Source organism: Mustela erminea, chromosome 6 (genome assembly GCF_009829155.1).
Source record: "Mustela erminea isolate mMusErm1 chromosome 6, mMusErm1.Pri, whole genome shotgun sequence".
In the NCBI taxonomy this organism is placed as follows: domain Eukaryota; kingdom Metazoa; phylum Chordata; class Mammalia; order Carnivora; family Mustelidae; genus Mustela; species Mustela erminea.
In genome coordinates, this window is record NC_045619.1 from 78,973,006 (window position 1) to 78,994,083 (window position 21,078).

General features: G+C 35.8%; 1 pseudogene; it reads right to left on the reverse strand.

Annotated features, from left to right (window-relative positions):
* Window positions 1-17,800: 17,800 nt before the first annotated feature.
* On the reverse strand, window positions 17,801-18,130 carry LOC116592399 (annotated as a pseudogene).
* Window positions 18,131-21,078: the final 2,948 nt, after the last annotated feature.

A 21,078-nucleotide genomic window follows, 5' to 3' on the forward strand; every position in this document is an offset into this window, starting at 1 on the left:
TGAGGACCTGAATCAGAACAAGAATCTTAAGGGCAGAGAAGCAAGAATCAGTTTGATAAATATTTAGAAAAGAAATACCTTGGTGACTGAGAGGTTGCTGGTCATAGGACGCAGAGAGATGGAGAGGACGACTTCCGTGTTTCCAGACCGGACGTCTAGATGGATGTTTGTGGAGGTTTGAGAAGAGGAGGTGATTTTAATGTTGCACATAGTAGGTCTGAGGTGCCTATCATATATTCAGAGATTTTTCGTAACCACTATGTGTATGAGCCTTGACCTCGTGTGTGAAGAGAAGTTTGCATTTAGGAATAATTAGCATAAATGAAACATGGAAAAGCCAGATTCTTGGAGAAGAAGGATAGAAATCCTATCCTCATGGCTCACAGGACAGAACCTAAAAGGCAGAGGATGCTCCAGAAATATCTGTTGAATAGACGAATGAGTAGATGCTTCTTTTCAAATTAAATTCTGTCCTATGTCTGGCATGCTGGAGTTCATGGGAGTTCACAGGAATTAGACATATAGCTAAGGTGTGGAATTGCATGACCTGTTTAAAGACAGCCAGGTAATACTCCCTATCTATGGCACATAGAGCTTTGTGCAGTGAGCAAACAGTAACCTTTTAGTTATTTTTTATTTCTGGGTTGTCGAGGGCGAGAGAGAAGGCCACCTGGAGCCCGAGTTGCACCGATTGCCAAACCACCACGATGCCTACCAGTTAGTTTTACCCTGATTAAGCCAGAACTGGGTAAATGAGTGTTTCAGCTTGCATTTTCCCACATAAACAGATGTCTTCACCCACAGACAAATTTAGAAAACACTGTGGTTTTAAAGAAAAGCGAGGTTATTTTTCCATTTAGGAAAAAGGTGGCTGCTTATCATCATTCTTAAAGCCATGTTTATTTTTCAGAACTCGGGTAACAACTCCCAACTCTTCCAAGAAGTCTTCCCAGATCTTACCAGTTGGAATTAATCTTTATTCACCATTTACACTCATACTTTAAGTTTGGGAAGCCGCACGATACATCAGAAAGGTCATGGAATTTGGAGTTGGGTCCTCATAGGTCCAATCTTGGTGTTGGTCTTTACACAACTTCTCAGAATCTCACTTTCCTTGTCTGCAAATTGCCTATAATGATACATATTGGAATTGGATTGGAGGGGGCTGTTAAATAATATTGTTTTCCATTTCTAAGCTCCAAACCTAGAGAGATAGATACAGGAGATAGATTGACACAAAATACTAGTTATTCCTCCCTAATTCATCAGTCAGTGTTCTTCAGGGGATTGAAGAGAAGCTGCTAGTGTGGGTCATATACTTTTCTTTCTTTTAGGTTAGAGTAGAAGTGGGGAATAAATATTCCTTCATAAAAATACCTACTTTAAGGCTTATCTGTCTGAAGGGTAGAAAAACATATGAGGGGAGTGGGTAGTACAGAAGAGGGGTAGGGATGTTACAATCTGTCTTTTTTTCCTTAGTGCTCTATAGAGCACTAAGTATAGGGCTTTAATATAGTAGATTATCATTTGATGTTTGTTGAGTTGAGTTAGAAACAAATCTCATTTTTCGTTAATATTACATGTTGAGTTGCTTTCCAGAATTACTGTACCTCTTTTCCCATATGATCTCTAGATATTACTGATCTATACAATTCTTTCATTTTTTTTTACTTAAAAGTAATTTTTAATCTGAAGTGTGTATATATGTATATTTACATATGTAATATATAAAATATGTGTATATATATGTACGAAAGTACAAAAATCACAAATACACAACTTGATGGATTGTGACACATTGGATCCACCTGTGTAACTGTTATCCAGATGAAGTGATAGAACATTGAGCCTTCTAGAATACCCTCTTGAGTCCCCTTCCAAAGGAAACCATTAGCTTTATTACTAACACTTATATTAATTTTGTCCATTTCTGAAGTGTACATGTATGCGGTCTTATTCTGCCCAGGTTATGCATATGAGTTACATCTATGTTGTTTTGTATAGAAGTAGTGTGCTCATTTCTATTTGCTGTAGCATTTTCCTTTGTATTAATGTATCACCATTTGTTTCTCTATTCTACTGTTGATGGACATTTGAATTGTTTCTGATATTTTGCTGTTATTACTGAAGTTGCCGTGAAGACTCCTGGACATTTTTTGTGTATTTACCTTGGGTATATACTTAGAAGTAAGATTTCATGGACACAGGGTAAGTGGATATTTAGCTTTGATAGATAAAGCAAAAACAATTTTCCAAAGTGTACCAATTTATATTACCATGAGCCTTGTATGAGGACTCACCCTACACATCACCAACACTGGACAATCTCAGTTTTCTCATTTGCTGCTCTGCTGATATGTAGTGGTATCTCATTATGGTTTAAATTTGCATTTACCTGATGATTAATAAGTAACCAAATTAATAAAAAATAATTAAAAATAAATTATTAATAAAATAAATAAAAATAATTAACAAGGTTACCAAATATACATCTTGGATAGTCTATCATGTGAAGTTTCTTTTGATGTTTTTCATCTATTTTTATGAGGTTATTTGTATTTTTATTACTAATTTGTAGTCTAATTTTTAACTCATTTTCTTTAAGATTAATGCTTTTTTATGTCTTAGTTTAATGAATTATTGTCTTCCTCAGGACATCAAGATACATACCTCTGTTATTTTCTGACAGCTTTCCCTTTCCTTTATAAATATATGTCTGTGGGGCGCCTGGGTGGCTCAGTGGGTTAAAGCCTCTGCCTTTGTCTCAGATCGTGATCCTGGGGTCCTGGGATCAGGCCCTGCATCGGGCTCTCTGTTCAGCAGGGAGCCTGCTTGCCTGCCTCTCTGCCTACTTGTGATCTCTGTCAAATAAAAAAAAAAATCTTAAATATATGTCTGTCTACATTCCACCTGGAATTGATTTTTTGTGTACGGTATGAGATACAGTCCAGATTCATTTTTCATTTGGATATCCAATTGCTTAGGACTCTATTAAATTTCCCCATTGTTCATTAGTATCTTCTTCATCATAAATCAAGGGGCTGTATATATAAATTTGCTTCTGGACTAATTTATTTTATTGTTCTTCCACTCTGTTCTTACATTAATACCACAGTCTCTTTTTTTTTTTTTTTAAAGATTTTATTTATTTATTTGACAGACAGAGATCGAGCCCGATGCGGGACTCGATCCCAGGACCCTGAGATCAGGACCTGAGCTGAAGGCAGCGGCTTAACTTACTGAGCCACCCAGGCGCCCAATACCACAGTGTCTTAATAGCTTTAGATTTAAGATGTTTTGATATCTCAGGACATAAATTCTCCAGTTTTTCCTTCAAGATTATCTTGACTATTTCATCCACAGTATTTCTGTCCAAATTTTAGAATTATCTTATAAATTTCTGCAAAAAATCTGCTGGGATATTTTTAATAAATGTTCTATTTTGGAGTAATTTTATACTGACAGAAATGTTACGTGAAAAATACAATGAGTTCTTGTATATCTCTGATCCAGTTTCTCACATTGTTAGCATATTACTATGGTACCTTTATTAAAACTAAGAAACTGACACTGATGTATTATTATTAACTAAACTTCGACTTCATTTGGATTTCTCTAGTTTTTCTATTCATGTCCTCTTTCTCTCCAGGACACAATCTTGCATCTAGTTGTCATGGCTTTCTAGCCTTTTCTTTCCCATGATAATTTCTCAGTCTTTCTTTTTCCCTCATCGTTTTGACAGTCTTGAAGGGGTACTAGCCAGTTATTCTGTAGAATGTCCATAATCTGAAGTTTTCTGTTATTTTTCTTCTGATTATTCTAGAGTTTTTGGAAAGAACACAACAGAGATGAGGTACCCTTCTCATCACCTTATATCAGGGGATACATGATATGAAATTGCTAGTGAAGTCAGCTTTCATCATTTGATTAAAGTAGTGTTTTCCAGGTGTCTCTATTTTAAGTTTATATTTTTCCACTTTTTATTCTAGTCTTTGAAAATGAGTCATTAAGTCTGGCCTACCCTGGAGATGTTGGTGGTGGTGGTGGTGGGGAGGGCATGAAGATCTGCATCCTGTAGAATGCCCTATGTTCACATATTATTTAGAATTCTTCTGTTTTAGAATTTTTCTGTTAGAAATTTATTTAATCAATCAATCAATCATTTATTTATATCAATATGAACTCCTGTATATTTACTTTATACTTTTGGGTTATAATCCATACCACTTTATTTATTTTGTTGCTCAAATCATTCCAGCTTTGGTCACAGGGAAATTTTTCAGCTTGGTCCCAGTGTCCCTCTGATATTCCTTTGTTTGTGGAGCACTTCCTTACCTTTTTGGCACTACAAGATGATCTGGGCCCATCTTTTACATTCCCTGACCCAGTCCTAGAATCAGTGATCTCTTCAATGAACCTTTGTTCCTTTTATTGGAGAATGGTATTTAGAAACCAAGATCTGGTCTTTGGGTGTGCTTATTGTTACCATTGCTTCTAGGCCCTCTCAGTGGGCAGTGCTAGCATGTATACAGTATATTTATATATGTATACACAAATATATGTGTATATGTGTATGTATGTGTGTATGTATCTATATCTATATGAATACTAACCCATGTGTACATGCATTTTTATAAGTTGTTCTGTATCGTTCCGTATATATATAATATATATTAAACTAAACATGAGTTTATACAGATATCTAATTTAGTACTACCAGGTACATTCTAGCCTTCCTTTCTGGTATATCCTTGCTGTAATCCTCCCCTGGTGAGTAACCTGGCATTTACCATTATCTATTTACTTATTTGTTCAACTCTACTATACAAGTAAAGGAGTTTCAGAATTGTTAACCTGGATCTTTATCTCTGTAGAAAGAAATTCACCAACTAGAGTACAGTAATTATGTATAGTTCCTTTTCTCTATGGTTTTATAATTTTTAGTCAAAACATTGTTTTTCAGATGGTTGGTTCCTTTTTTTTAGTTTGCACATATTAAAGTTCACGCTTTGTAATGTATAGTTGCCTGCATTTTTAAAAATGCTTAGAGTCCTGTGTCTATCACCCCAGAACAGCTGCTTTACCCAAAAAGTCCCTGTGTAAGTCCCTTTGCAGTCAAGCATTCTCCCTTCCCCATCCTCTTGACAACTGCTAATCTGTTTTCATTCTTTATAATTTTGACTTTCTCAACATGTCGTATAAGTGAAATCATACACTATGTAGCCTCTTGGGTATAACATCTTTCACTTAATACAATGCATTTAAGATTCATCCATGTTGGTATATAAATCAAAAGCTCATTTCCTTTTGTAGCTGAATCATATTTCATTGTATGGATACAAATCATTGTATGGATTTCATTGTATTCATTTTCATTGTTTATTCATTTGTTAAAGGACATCTTGGATGCATCCAGTTATTTTTTTTTTTTAAAGTTTATTTATTTAAGTAACCTCTACACCCAACGTGGGGGTTGAACTCAACGACCCTGAGATCAGGAGTCATGCACTCTTCTGACTGAGCCTGCCAGGCACCCTGGAGGCTTCCAGTTTTTAGCAATTAGAAAAGAAGCTCCTAGAAGCATTCACATACAGGCCTTTGTTTAGACATGCATTTTCAAGTTACTTTGGTAAATTCCTAGGAGTGTGATTGCTGGGGATTATGGTGAATCTACGTTTAACTTCATAAAAACTGCTAAATGTTTTCCAAAGTGGCTGTATCACTGTGCATTCCCACCCACAATGAATGAGGGTTCCTGTTCACTTGCGTCCTTGACGGCATTTGTTGTCATTTTTTGGATTTAAGCCTTTCTAATAAGTGTGCAGTGGTATCTCCTTGTGGCTTAAATTTGCATCCCCTACCAGCATATAATGTTGTTTATCTGTTCTTTTCATTTTCATTTTTCATTTGACTGCTATATATCTTTTCTAGTGAAGTGTCTGCTCATATCTTTTGCCCATTTTAAAAGTGGGTTGTTTCTTTTTCTTTTTCTGGGTTTTGAGAGTTCTTTACATATTCTAGAGAAGAGTCCTTTGTTAGGTTTGTGATTTAAATATATTAATCTGTGGCTTCTCTTTTCATATTCTCGATCATGCCTTTCACAGAGCAAAGTTATAATGTTAATGAAGTCCAACCTCTCATTTTTTTTCCTTCTGTAGATTGGGCATTTGATTTTTTTTTTTTTTAAACATATAATGTATTATTTGCTTCAGGGGTACAGGTCTGTGAATCCTCAGTTTTACACTATTCATAGCACTCACCATAGCACATAGCCTCCCCAATGTCCAAAACCAGCCACTCTATCCCTCCCATCCCCCAGCAACCCTCAGTTTGTTTCTAATCTAAGATATTAAGAGTCTCTTATGGTTTGTCTCCTTCTCCAGTCTCATCTTGTTTCATTTTTTCCCTCCCATCCCTCCAAGATCCCCTGCCCCTTAAATTCCTCATATTAGAGAGATCATATGATAATTATCTTTCTCTGATTGACTTATTTTGCTCAGCATAATACCCTCTAGTTTCATCCATGTCCCTGCAAATGACAAGATTTCATTTATTTTGATGGCTGCTTAGTATTCCGTTGTATATACATATACCACATCTTCTTTATCCATTCATCTGTTGGTGGACATCTAGGTTCTTTCCATAGTTTGCCTATTCTGGACATTGCTACTATAAACATTTGGGTGCACGTGCCCCTTCAGATCACTGCATCTGTATCTTTAGGGTAAATACCCAGTAGTGCAATTGCTGGGTCATAGGGTAGCTCTAATTTCAACTTTTTGAGGAACCTCTATATTGTTTTCCAGAGTGGCTGCACCAGCTTGCATTCCCACCAACAGTGTAGGAGGGTTCCCTTTTCTCCGCATCCTTGCCAACATCTATCATTTCCTGACTTGTTAATTCTAGCCATTCTGACTGGTGTGAGGTACATTTGATGTTTTATTTAAAAATACATCACTAAAGGCAAGTCATGTAACTTTTCTCCTCTGTTTTCTTCTAAAAGTTTTAAACTTTGTGTTTTGTATTTAGTTCTGTGATTCCTTTTGAATTAATTTTTGTGTAAGGTATGAGTTTTGTGTCTACATTCTTTATTTGTGTGTGGGCACTCAAGTATTTGAGCACCGTTTGCTGGAAAGACTTTTTTTCCCCCAATTGAATTGCATTGGCCCCTTTTCAAATATCAGCTTATGTGGCTCTCTATTTTGTTTGTTGGCGTTCTGATTGAAAGTATATGAAATCCATAGATAGCTTTTGACAGAATTAATTATAATGAGACTTCTACAAATATGGTTTGTCTTTACATTTATTTGGTCTTTTATTTATATCAATATTTTTCAATGTAATGTTCTTACACATAATTTTTGATGTTATAGTTAGTATTAAATTTCCATTCCTAATAGTTTGTTACTTGTATACATACAGGGACTTGATTTTAAAAAAATATTAGTTTTGTACCCAGCAACCATTCCAAGTGAAATTTCTCATATATTATTTCTCATAGTTTAATTCTCTTAGTTTATCCATTGATTTAAAAGAAATTTTGACCACGTAGACATTTTGATGTGAATAGTGATGAGTTTATTTTTCTTTCATTCCAATCTTTAATTGCATTGGCTACAACTTCCAGCAAAAATTTTAATAGAAGTGCTGCGAGCACATCTCATTGTCTCAAGAGCTCTTTTAATATTAAATATTTAATACAATGTTTCTTCTGGATTTTTAAAAAAGATAAAATTTTCAGGTTACATAAATTCCTATTTATTCCCAGTTTGCTAAGAATTTTTTAGTTACAAACACATGTTGAATTTTCTGCTTTTCTGCATTCATTATCTTTTGGTAACTGGTGAATTGCATTGATTGATTTTTGAAGGTTAAACTAACCTTTGATTCCTGGCATAAATCCTTCCTGATCACATTGTATATTCTTCCCATTTATTGCTGGATTAGATAGGAATTCCATTAAGAATTTTTGCATGTATATTTTTTAGGGATATTGGTTTATTTTTCTTTTTTGAATATTTTTGTCTGGTATTTATATGTAGGCAATGATAACCTATTTAAATGAGAAGGAAAGCATTTTTTTTCTCTTCATTACCTTAAAGATTTGAGTAAGATGGCTACTATTACTTCTTTAATTGTTTTGGTAGAATTTACCAGTAAAATAATCTGGACCTAGAGGTCCTATAGTCTACTGCCTGTCTCTGTTTTTCTTTCAATCTCTCTCTTTGTGTGTGAAAATTTTTCATTATGAATTTAATAGAATTTTTAAATTTTCTATAATATTCATATTTATTAGTATAAAGTTTATAATCCATTTATTAATGTTTGTAAGATGTATACTGATGCCTACATTTTTATTCTTACTATATTGGTAAGTTATGATTCCTATCTAATTTTTTCTTGAATAAGTTTACTAGAGTTTTATTGATTTTAGTCATCTTTTTAATAAACCAGTTTTTGGCTTTATTGATTCTATTGCATGTTTGTTTTATATAGTATTATTAATTTCTGCTTCCCTCTTCATTATTTTTTCTCCTATTTAAATAATTTTTTCCTACTAGCTTGTCAAAATGGATATTTAGACAATTGTTTTTAGACTTTATAACATGATTTTTGTTTACCATTTAGTTGGAAATAGTTCCCAATTTCTTTTTTTTTAAAATTTTTTATTAACACATAATGTATTATTAGCCCCAGGGGTACAGGTCTGTGAATCGCCAGGTTTACACACTTCACAGCACTCACCATAGCACATACCTTCCCCAAGGTCCATGATCCAACCACCCTCTCCCTATCACCCTCTCCCCCGGGCAACCCTCAGTTTGTTTTGTGAGATTAAGAGAGTCTTATGGTTTATCTCCCCCCACCCCCGATCCCGTCTTGTTTCATTTTTTCCTTCCCTTGCCCCCCAAAGACCCCACTTTGCCTCTCAACTTCCTCATATCAGGGAGAGCATATGATAATTGTCTTTCTCTGATTGACTTATTTCACTAAACATAATCCCCTCTAGTTCCATCCATCTCGTCACAAATGGCAAGATTTCATTGCTTTTGACTGCTGCATAGTATTCTAGTGTGTGTGTGTGTGTGTGTGTGTGTATATATATATATATATATATATATACACACATATATATATATGTATAGGACTCCCAATAGTTCATTTCTTTGAAAACAATTGATATATATATATATATATATATATATATATGTATATGTATATATATATACACACATACACACATACACACACACTACTTCTTTACCCATTCATCTGTTGATAGACATCTAGGTTCTTTCCATAGTTGGCCTATTCTGGACGTTGCTCCTATAAACATTTGGATGCATGTCCTCCTTCGGATCACTACGTTTGTAGCTTTAGGGTAAATACCCAGTAGTGCCATTGCTGGGTCATAGGATAACTCTATTTTCAACTTTTTGAGGAACTTCCATGCTGTTTTCCACAGTGGCTGCACCAGCTTGCATTCCCACCAACAGTGTAGGAGGGCTCCTCTTTCTCCACATCCTCGCTAGCATCTATCGTTTCCTGACTTGTCAATTTTAGCCATTCTGACTGGTGTAAGGTGGTATCCCACTGTGGTTTTGATTTATATTTCCCTGATGCCAAGTGATGTTGAGCACTTTTTCATGTGTCTGTTGGCCATTTGGATGTCTTTGCAGAAATGTCTTCTACCCATTTCTTGATTGGATTATTTGCTCTTTGGGTGTTGAGTTTGATAAGTTCTTTATAGATTTTGGATCTTAGCCCTTTATCTGATATATTGTTTGCAGATATCCTCTCCCATTCCGTCAGTTGTCTTTTGGTTTTGTTGACTGTTTCCTTTGCTGTGCGAAAGCTTTTGATCTTGATGAAGTCCCAATAGTTCATTTTTGCCCTTGCTTCCCTTGCTTTTGGCAATGTTTCTAGGAAGAAGTTGCTGTGGCTGAAGTGGAAGAGGTTGCTGCCTGTGTTCTCCTCAAGGATTTGGATGGATTCCTTTCTCACATTGAGGTCTTTCATCCATTTGGAGTCTGTTTTTATGTGTGGTGTAAGAAAATGGTCTAGTTTCATTTTTCTGCGTGTGGCTGTCCAATTTTCCCAATACCATTTGTTCAAGAGACTGTCTCTTTTCCATTGGACATCTTTCCTGCTTTGTCAAAGATTAGTTGACCATAGAGTTGAGGGTATATTTCTGGGTCTGTCCATTGATCTATTTGTCTGTTTTTGTGCCAGTACCATACTGTTGTGATGATGACAGCTTTGTAGTAGAGCTTGAAGTCAGAATTATGATGCCACCAACTTTGGCTTTCTATTTCAACATTCTGCTGGCTATTTGAGATCTTTTCTGGCTCCATATAAATTTTAGGATTATTTGTTCCATTTCTTTGAAAACAATTGATGATATTTTGATAGGGATTGCATTAAACATGTAGACTGCTTTAGGTAGTGTAGACATTTTCACAGTATTTGTTCTTCTAATCCAGGAGCATATAACATTTCCCGTTTCTTTGTGTCTTCCTCCATTTCTTTCATGAGTACTTTATAGTTTTCTGAGTACAGATTTTTTGCCTCTTTGGGTTTATTCCTAGGTATCTTATGGTTTGGGTGCAATAGTAAATGAGATTGACTCCTTAATTTCGCTTTCTTCTGTCTTCTTGTTGGTGTAGAGAAATGCCACTGATTTCTGTGCCTTGATTTTATATCCTGACACTTTACTCAATTCCTGTACAAGTTCTAGCAGTTTTGGAGAGGAGCCTTTTGGGTTTTCCACATATAGTATCATATCATCTGCAAAAAGTGATAGTTTGACTTCTTTACTGATTTGGATGCCTTTAATTTCTTTTTGTTGTCTGATTGGTGAGGCTAGGACTTCTGGTACTATGTTGAATAGCAGTGGTGATAATGGACATCCCTGCCATGTTCCTGACCTTAGCAGAAAATTTCTCAGTTTTTCCCCCTTGAGAATGATATTCACTGTGGGTTTTTCATAGATGGCTTTGATGATATTGAGGTATGTACCCTCTATCCCTACACTGTGAAGATTTTGATCAAGAAAGGATCCTATACTTTGTGAAATGCTTTTTCAGCATCTATTGAGAGTATCATACAGTTCTTATTCTTTCTTTCTTTTTTTAAATATTGATTTATTTGAGAGAGAGAATGAGAGAGAGAGAACACGAGAGGGGGGCAGGGTCAGAGGTAGAAGCAGACTCCCCACCAAGCAGGGAGCCTGATGTGGGACTCGATCCTAGGATCCAGGATCATGACCTGAGCCGAAGGCAGTCGCCCAATCAACTGACCCACCACATGCCCATTCTTCTTTCTTTTATTAACGTATTGTATCACATTGATTGATTTGCAGATGTTGAACCAACCTTGCAGCCCAGGAATAAATCCCACTTGGTCATGGTGAATCACGACCAGATTGTACTTGATTGGCTAGTATTTTGGTGAGAATTTTTGCATCTGTATTCATCAAGGATATTGGTCTGTAATTATCCTTTTTGATGGGGTCTTTGTCTGGTTTTGGGATCAAGATAATGCTGGCTTATAAAATGAGTTTGGAAGTTTTCCTTCCATTTCTATTTTTTGGAACAGTTTCAGGAGAATGTGTATTAATTATTTAAATGTTTAGAAGAATTCCCCTGGGAAGCTGACTGGCCCTGGGCTCTTGTTTATCGGGAGATTTTTGGTGACTGTTTCAGTCTCCTTACTGGTTTGGGTCTGTTCAGGTTTTCTATTTCTTCCTGATTCAGTTGTGGTAGTTTATACATCTCTAAGAATGCATCCATTTCTTCCAGATTGTCAAATTTGCTGCCGTATAGTTGCTTTTAGTATGTTTTTATAATTGTTTATATTTCTTTGGTGTTGGTTGTTGTATCTCCTCTTTCATTCATGATTTTATTTATTTGGGTCCTTTCTCTTTTCTTTTTGGTAAGTCTGGCCAGGGATCTATGAATCTTATTAATTCATTCAAAGAACTAGCTCTTAGTTTCATTGATTTGTTCTCCTGTTTTTTGGTTTCTATTCATTGATTTCTGCTCTGATCTTTATGGTTTCTCTTTTCCTGCTGGATTTAGGCTTTCTTTGCTGTTCTTTCTCCAGCTCCTTTAGGTGTAGGGTTAGGTTGTGTATTTGAGACCTTTCTTGTTTCTTGAGAAAGACTTGTATTGCTATATATTTTCTTCTGAGGACTGCCTTTGCTGTGTCCCACAGATTTTTGAACCATTTTGCTTTCATTATCATTTGTTTCCATGAATTTTTCAATTCTTCTTTAATTTCCTGGTTGACCCACTCATTCTTTAGAAGGATGCTGTTTAGTCTCCATGTATTTGAGTTCTTTCCAAATTTCCTCTTGTGATTGAGTTCTAGTTTCAGAGCATTGTGGTCTGAAAAAATGCAAGAATGATCCCAATCTTTTGATACCAGTTGAAACCTGATTTAGGACCGAGGATGTGATCTATTCTTGAGAATGTTCCATGTGCACTAGAGAAGAATGTGTATTCTGTTGCTTTGGGATGGAATGTTCTGAACATATCTGTGATGTCCATCTGGTCAAATGTGTCACTTAGGCCTTTATTTCCTTGCTGATCTTTTGCTTGGATGATCTGTCCATTTCAGTGAGGGGGTGTTAAAGTCCCCTACTATTATTGTATTATTGTTGATGTATGTCTTTGATTTTGTTATTAGTTGGTTCATATAATTGGCTGCTCCCATGTTAGGGGCATAGATATTTAAAATTGTTAGATCTTCTTGTTGGACAGACCCTTTGAGTATGATATAGTGTCCTTTCTCATCTCTTATTATAGTCTTTGGCTTAAAATCTAATTGATCTGTTATAAGGATTGCCACCCCAGCTTTCTTCTGATGTCCATTAGCATTGTAAATTGTTTTCCACCCCCTCACTTTAAATCTGGAGGTATCTTTGAGTCTAAAATGAGTTTCTTTTAGGCAGCGTATTGATGGGTTTTTTTTTTATCCATTCTGATACCCTGTGTCTTTTGGGGCATTTAAGCCCATTTACATTCAGGGTAACTGTTGAGAGAGATGAATTTAGTGTATTGTATTGCCTGTAAGGTGACCCTTACTGTATATTGTCTCTGTTCCTTTCTGATCTACTACTTTTAGGCTCTCTCTTTGCTTAGAGGACCCCTTTCAATTTCCTATAGAGCTGGTTTGGTGTTTACAAACTCTTTTAGTTTTTGTTTGTTCTGGAAGCTTTTTATCTCTCCTTCTATTTTCAGTGATAGCCTAGCTGGATATAGTATTCTTGGCTGCATGTTTTTCTCATTTAGTGCTCTGAATATATCATGCCAGTTCTTTCTGGCCTGCCAGGTCTCTGTGGATAGGTCTGTTGCCTATCTAATATTTTTACCATTGTATCTTACAGACTTTTTGTCCCAGGCTGCTTTCAGGATTTTCTCTTTGTCACTAAGACTTGTAAGTTTTACTATTAGATGATGGGGTGTGGACCTATTCTTTTTTATTTTGTGAATGGTTCTCTGCGCTTCCTGGATTTTGTTGCTTGTTCCCTTTGCCATATTAGGGAAATTCTCTATAATAATTCACTCCAATATACCTTCTTCCCCCCTCTCTTTTCTTCTTCTGAAATCCCCATCTAATATTGTTTTGTCTTATGGTGTCACTTATCTCTCGAATTCTCCCCTCGTGGTCCAGTATTTGTTTGTCTCTCTTTTACTCAGCTTCTTTATTCTCCATTATTTGGTTTTCTGTGTCACTAATTCTCTCTTCTACCTCATTTATCCTAGCAGGAATAGCCTTCTTTTTTGATTGCACCTCATTAATAGCTTTTTTGATGTCAGCTTGGTTAGATTTTAGTTCTTTTATTTCTCCAGAGAGGGTTTCTCGATATATCTTCCATGCCTTTTTCGAGCCCAGCTAGCACCTTGAGAATCATCATTCTGAATTCTAGATCTGACATATTACTCTCATTGGTACTGATTAGGTCCCTAGGCATCGGTACTGCCTGTTCTTTTTTTTGTGGTGAGTTTTTCCACCTTGTCATTTTACCCAGATAAGAATATATGAACAAGAGAATAAAATACTTTCAGAAAGTGGTCAACTTTCTGTTTCTAGAATTGTTGCTTTTCTTCTCTTAGATATCCTGTTGGATTTGTAGGTGTTCGGAATGGTTTGATAACTATCTAGCTGATCTCCTGCTACCTAATGTCATCTCTGCCTGCTACTCTTCCTCCATCTTGACTCTTCTCTGCTATTTCCCAATTTCTATTATGACTTCTTCCCTGGTCCATACGTTCTTTAGAAATAAATTGCTTAAGTTCTTAAAATCACATCTTAAAAGAATAATCTTTTTGTTGTGTTCTAATTTAATTCTATATATTTCAGTATGCTATTTTGACTTATTAGTTTTTCATACCAATTAGTTATTTTACAATTTTCCACGTAATGTAAGGACCTCAGAACATTTTAATTCCATGTTCTCCCTCCCACTTTTTGTTATTATTGTCATGTATTTTAATTCTATGTATTTTTTAAGCTGAGGATGATATTTCATACATTCAGTATTAACTTAGATGTACTTATGTTTCTACCCTTTCTATTACTCTATAGTTCTTCCTGCATTTTCATGCTATCATCTTGTTCTTTCTTCTTGAAGTACTTACTTTAATTTTCCTTTTAGTGTAGATCCGTTTTATTGATTTTAAAATTACTTTTTTGCCTTTGCTTTGAGGAACATTTTTGTTGGAAATGGAGTCTAGATTAGCATTTAGCAACTATTTATTTTCTTCCAGCACTTGTAGTTTTCATTATTGTCATATGGATTATATTGTTTCTGTGAAGTAGTCAGGCCTCAGTCTTATTGATTCTCTTAAAAGAAAATATTTCTTCCCCCTCCCCTGCCCCCCAAAGCTCTGGTTCCTTCAAAATTCTCTTCGTGTTTGGTTTTCTGCGCTTTCACTATCATCTGCACATACAGTTTTCTTCAAATTTATCCTGATTAGGATTTGAAACACTTTTTCAATTTTGTGGCTTGCTGTCTTCTTTCAGTTCTGCAAAATTTAAGACTATTATTCCTTCAAAATGACTTTTGAACTGTTCTTTCTTTCTTCTCCTTCTGTGACTCCAAATATTTTCTTGGAATACCATGTCCTTTACTCCCGCACCCAGTATTTTTTATCCTTTTGTTTCCTATGCTTTAGTCTGAATGTTTTCATTTGACCTTTAGTTTCATTAATCATCTCTTCGTGTCTGTTTCTGCTGTTAACCCATCTATTAAAATTTTAATTTTAGCAAATGCATTTCTCAGTTTTAGAATTCTCATTTGTTTCTCTTTTTAGATAAAATTATCTATCTCCATTTACTTTCTTCAACATATAAATGAGATATTTTAAAGTACATGTCTAATAACTTAATATCTCTTTTTCTTCTGTGGGTCTGTTTCTGCTTTATTTATCTTGGTTTTTGGCCACATAGTCTTACTTTCTGATATGCCTAGTCATGTTTGATTGACCACAGGACCTCAGACATGAACAATTGTGGAGATAAATTGAGCCTTTTGATGTGCTTTCTGTATCCCTAGAGAATGAATGTAGTTTTGCATCTGTCAAGCAGCTAGGGTATGGGTCAATCACCTTAACCCAATCAGTGGTTAATTCAAATCTGGAATTCAGTCTTTGTGAGCACTGATTTAATTTAGGTTTTTCTCTATTCCTAAAGTGAAGGCCTTTTGTGTTCTGAAATAAAAATCTGGGTAGTTTAATATGGATTTTTCCTTCTGAACTCCAACTTTTGTCCTTCTTATAAAACTGTAAAAAGTTTTACTCAGCTTTTTAGCTTAAGTTGCCATTTTTTTATTCACCATCTTGATATCTTAATAGTCACTTGGGAATCCAAAACTGATTCAAGGGCAAAAGCAGTACCAAGAGTTGGCATTGCCCCTCTAAATTTCCCTTCTTCTTCTTCGTCTTTCTTCTTCTTCTTCTTTTTTTTTTTTTTAAGACTTTATTTATTTGACAGAGAGAGACATAGTGAGAGAGGGAACAGAAGCAGGGGGAATGGGAGAGGGAGAAGTAGGTTTCCCACCAAGCAGAGAGTCTGATGCGGGGCTCAATCTCAAGACCTGGGATCATGACCTGAGCCGAACGCAGATGTTTAATGACTGAGCCACTCAGGAGCTCCTCTAAGTTTCCCTTCTTTTTGGGATTTTGGCTCCATAGCCATCACAGCTTTGAGGATTAATGTCTTTAAAGAAATAATATATATATTGGTATACATGTACATGTAGTTCAGCTCTTGTTTTTCATCATGGAAAGAGATGTCTGCAACAGGCTTGTCCATCATTATGGAATGAAGTTACTAATCCATATAATTTTTGAATATCATATTAATTAATTACTCATATTAATACTGAAGTTTACGGTGAACATCTAATTAGATCATGTGTGGGAAAGCATTGAGCAAACTGGAAAGCTCTATGCAAGCACAAACTATTACTATTATTCTAATACAGAACATAATCTCTCTGAAACCTATAAAAATATGGCAGAGAAGTATTTGATAATTTTGTATTCATTATTATAATTTTTTAAAGACTTCATTTGTTTCTTTAAGAGAGAGAGTGAGAGAATGAGTACACAGAGGGAGAGAGAGAAGCAGACTCCCTGCTGAGCAGAAAGCCCAGTGTGGGGCCTGCCTAATCCCAAGATCCTGAGATCATGACCTGAGCCAAAGGCAGATGCTTAATGGACTGAGCCACCAGGCACCCCAGTATTTATTATTTTTTAAAATCTGGATTCTCTTAAAGGGCCTGGGTCATCTAGTAAATATGCTGCTCAATGTAGAAGTTGAAGACCTGTCAAAAGAGGGAGTCTTATGCCAGTAAAACTGAGAGATGTATTTCCCCAAGACAACCCAAAAGGAGAAACCATCACTCGATAGGAAGTTTGATAGTCCTGGCTGATGGAGGTAGGATGTCATGGGATGTCCAAGGTGAGTGCTACCAATACATCCTTTTCTCTCAAGGTCTTTTTGTCAAGATTTCAGTGAAGAATGGTGCCAGACGAATCTACGCCCCTGTCTTCTCATTCTTTCCACAATTGCTAGGGGATTTCACTGTAGGTAATCCTCTACTTATCCCTCCCTTCCTTCATACCAGCCCTAACTTCTTTGTGAGCTCAAGCTTTAAAGAACAATAGAAGTTTTCCAAGGCAAAAGATTGGGAATTAGTCTTGGTTTCATGCCAGGCACTATATCTTGATGTACAGTTATCTCATAAAGTGTGAAGACATTTCCAAATAAATCTTACCTATTTTTAAAACAGATCTTATAAACAACTGTAATAAGACTGTGTATTAGCTTAGGTTGAGTTGAAATATGTTCTTATATAAAGGATTATAAGAATAGTTCAAATTAATTATTCACAGTTACCTCCAATGATGAATAAAAGTCCATGGTAATATAAGAAACAGAAATAGTGATTGAGAATGAGTATGGGAGGTGGGTCCTAGTGTAAGTGCATTATTTGTCGTAAAAGGGAGAAAATAGATGTCGTTTTATAAGTCAAGAAATAGAGATAAAAGCATTTAATGTCACGTAATAATGAAACTTTCAGAAGAACTAACTCTAGAAATCACTGGGTTATTATCTCAAAGAGGGAGGCTTTGTGTGCTAATGGAATAGAGACTCATTAATTTGATACCATTCTGTACTCAACGTTTTTATTTACCAAGTAAAATTTTTCTTTTATAATAGAAATAGTTGTAGTTTTTTTTAAATGAGAGAACAAATCTACACCCTTATTTAATTACTCTTCAGTAATTTAAATCCTTGAGGGATACAGCACCACACTGATTCTCTGGCCAATGTCTTTAGCAGGAAGGTCACTTTGGAATTTTGACATGAGTCACGTTGCTGTTTCCATGAGCTGAGTTACTTTTCCCCAGATGACTCTGGTTTTGTTTGGTTTGCCACCAGGAGTCACTGTGTTGTTCTTTGCTTTGTAATAAGCATATCTCTTGCCTAGACAGAATTCAATCTCATCTCGCGCATAAACACCTTCAATTTTAAGAAGAGCCATGTGTTCCCTCTGGTTCCAGAGACTCCACTCCTAGCCAGCAAAAACGGCCTTGGACCACAACATTTCAGACATAGTTTTTCTTTTAGGAGCTCTGTTCTTAGCAGCCTCCACAGGATCCAAGATGGCAGAATGAGAAAGGCTTCTTTTATAATAAAAATAGTTTTATTTTAAGTGGATTTATTAGACAGATACATATAATATCTAATGATAGCAATATTGATAAAAATTAACATTTTAAAAATTTCAAAAACTAAAGACACGAAAGTGAATACAGACATAATTTCTTTGGTTTTAAAGAAGAAATCTAAACCAAATTTTTAGTACTTTTCAGAAATGACAATGGTCTTATTGTGTAAAAAGCTGTACTGTGTAGTTATTGATTATAATGTCGTGTAAATATCCATTCCATTAATTGGCATTTGGTTTGGTTTCAGCTTGGAGTTATGACATCTTATTTATTTGCCCACGTAACTATTGTTGACAGTGCTCTTCATCCCTTTGTTAGATGCATATTTCCATCTGGCATGATTTTCATTCTGCCCAAAGGACTTCCTTTAACATTTTTTACAGAGGGGTCTGCTAGTCATCAGACCCCTGTTTACAACTTTTGGATGTCCTAAAGAGTCTTTATTTAACTTTCATTTTTGAAAGGTATTTTCATGAGGTATATAATGCTCGCTGTATACCTAGTTGACAGTTATTTGCTTTTAGTACTTTAAAGTACTTTAAAGTTTCTCAACTATCCTCTTATTTGCATTGTTTCCAGTGAGAAATCTTTTGGACTTCTTATTTAGGTTCATCTTCTGTAACATGCCTTTTTTCCTCTGAACACTTTTAAGGCATTCTGTCACTGGTTTTGAATAATTTAAAGATGATGTACCTTGGTATAGTGTTCTCTATGGATACTTCTGTATTTCTATAAATATTATTGAACCTGGCTAAAGAAATTGTGCCTGGATCTATGGATTTATAGTTTTCATCAAGTCTGGAAAATTTTTGGCTATTAGTTTTTCAGGGATTTTTCTGTCCCTTCATACTTATTCTTGAGGAATCTCATTATATACATATTTGGCTGCTTCAGAATTTCTCAGCATCCTTAATGCTCTATTCCTTTTTTAAAAAAAATTCTGTTTTTTGTTTCATTTTGGATAGTGTCTGTTACAAATATGTTCATGTTCACTAACCTTGTCCTTTGCAATGTCCAGCCTGCTAGTCATCCCATCCAAAGTACAATTCATATCAGACAGTAGTTTTCATCTTAAGAAATTTAATTTGTGCCTTTTTAAATGTCTTCTATGACTTAATTTTGAACACATGGAATCAAGTTATAATAGTTGTTATTGTTCTTGTCTGCTAACTCTGCATCTGTGTCAGTTACTGTTGATATCGATTAATTCATTTTTTTTTCTTCATTAGGGCTCACAATTTCCTGCTTCTTTCCATGCTTGGTAATTTTTAATTGGATGGAAGATATTGTGAAATTTACATTGTTGGATGCTGGATATTCTCGTATTCCTATTTGGGTCTTTCAATCATTTTTTCTGTATCATGACCTAACTGTTTTTTTTTTTAAGATTTTATTTATTTATTTGACTGACAGAGATCACAGTTAGGCAGAGAAGCAGGCAGAGAGAGAGGAAGGGAAGAGGTTCCCTGCTGAGCAGAGAGCCCGATGTGGGACTCAATCCCAGGACCCTGGGATCATGACCTGAGCCAAAAGCAGAGGCTTTAAAGCACTGAGCCACCCAGGTACCCCAGTGACCTAACTTTTTGAACATAATAACTTTTAAAATGTTTTCATGTGCTCATTCTAGCATGTGCATCAGTTCTCAGTCAGTTTTTTGATTGATTGATCCCCCCCCCCCCAGCATTTATGGTTCATATATTACTGCTTGTTTGCATACCTTGTAATCTCTGATTGGATGGCAAACATTATATATTTTGCTTTTTTGGATACTAGGTACTTTTGTATTCTTATAAACAGCCTTCAGCTTTGTTCTAGGGTGTAATTTGGTCACTAGTAATCAGTTAGTCCTTTTGGGTCTTGTTTTTAAGAATTGTTAGCTGGGACCGGAACAGTGTTTGATCTAGGGCTCATCATTCCCCACTGCTGATGCAAAGTCCTTTCTGAGAACTCAGTGCCTGGTGAAAAGAAGGTTTTCCAGTCTGGCTAGTGGGAATGGGTGCTAATTATTGCTCTGTGTAAGTGCTGTGTAATCCTGATCCCTTAGTTGTTTTTGTCTTGCCCTCAAGTAATTTTTTCACATATTTATGCTCATTGGTGGACTGCTGATTGAGGGTTACTTCTGGGACCCTCTAGATTTCCTTCCTGTACAACTCTCTCCTCCATGGGCAGTCTACGTTGTATTGTTCACTCAAGTAGTCCACTGACCTCTGCCTATTTTCCCCCATTTTTTAAAAAAGATTTTATTTGTTTATTTGAGAGACAGAGATCACAAGTAGGCAGAGAGGCAGGCAGAGAGAGAGGGTGAGGCAGGCTCCCTGCTGAGCAGAGAGCCCAATGCGGGGCTCAACCCCAGGACCCTGAGATCATGACCTAGGCTGAAGGCAGAGGCTTTAACCCACTGAGCCACCCAGGTGCCCCATATTTCCCCCCCTCCTTTTTTTTTTACCACTTCCTGGAAACTCCCTCAAGGATGTCAGTAAATTGGGGCAATCATAGTCCTTACTTCATTTGTTTTCCAGCTCTGCTCTGATGTGCAGTGTCTTGACAACCTTTGTTTCATAAAATTTTTCTTTTTCCTTCCGATTGTTTTAAGTAGCAGGATAAGTCCAATCCTTCTTACTTCATCTTGGTGAGAAGTGGAAGAAATTTGTGTTAAAGTGTTACTTTTAGAAAGAATGTTAAGAAAGATCTCCTTAAATAATAAATAGCAAGAGAGGTATGCAATCTAGCAACTGATACAAAATCATTCCAGAGTAGGTTTACTGCTGGCTGTTTACTTTTGTGAAGACACAGAGTTCATACCATTTTCCAGGTTTCAAAAAAATGATCGGTA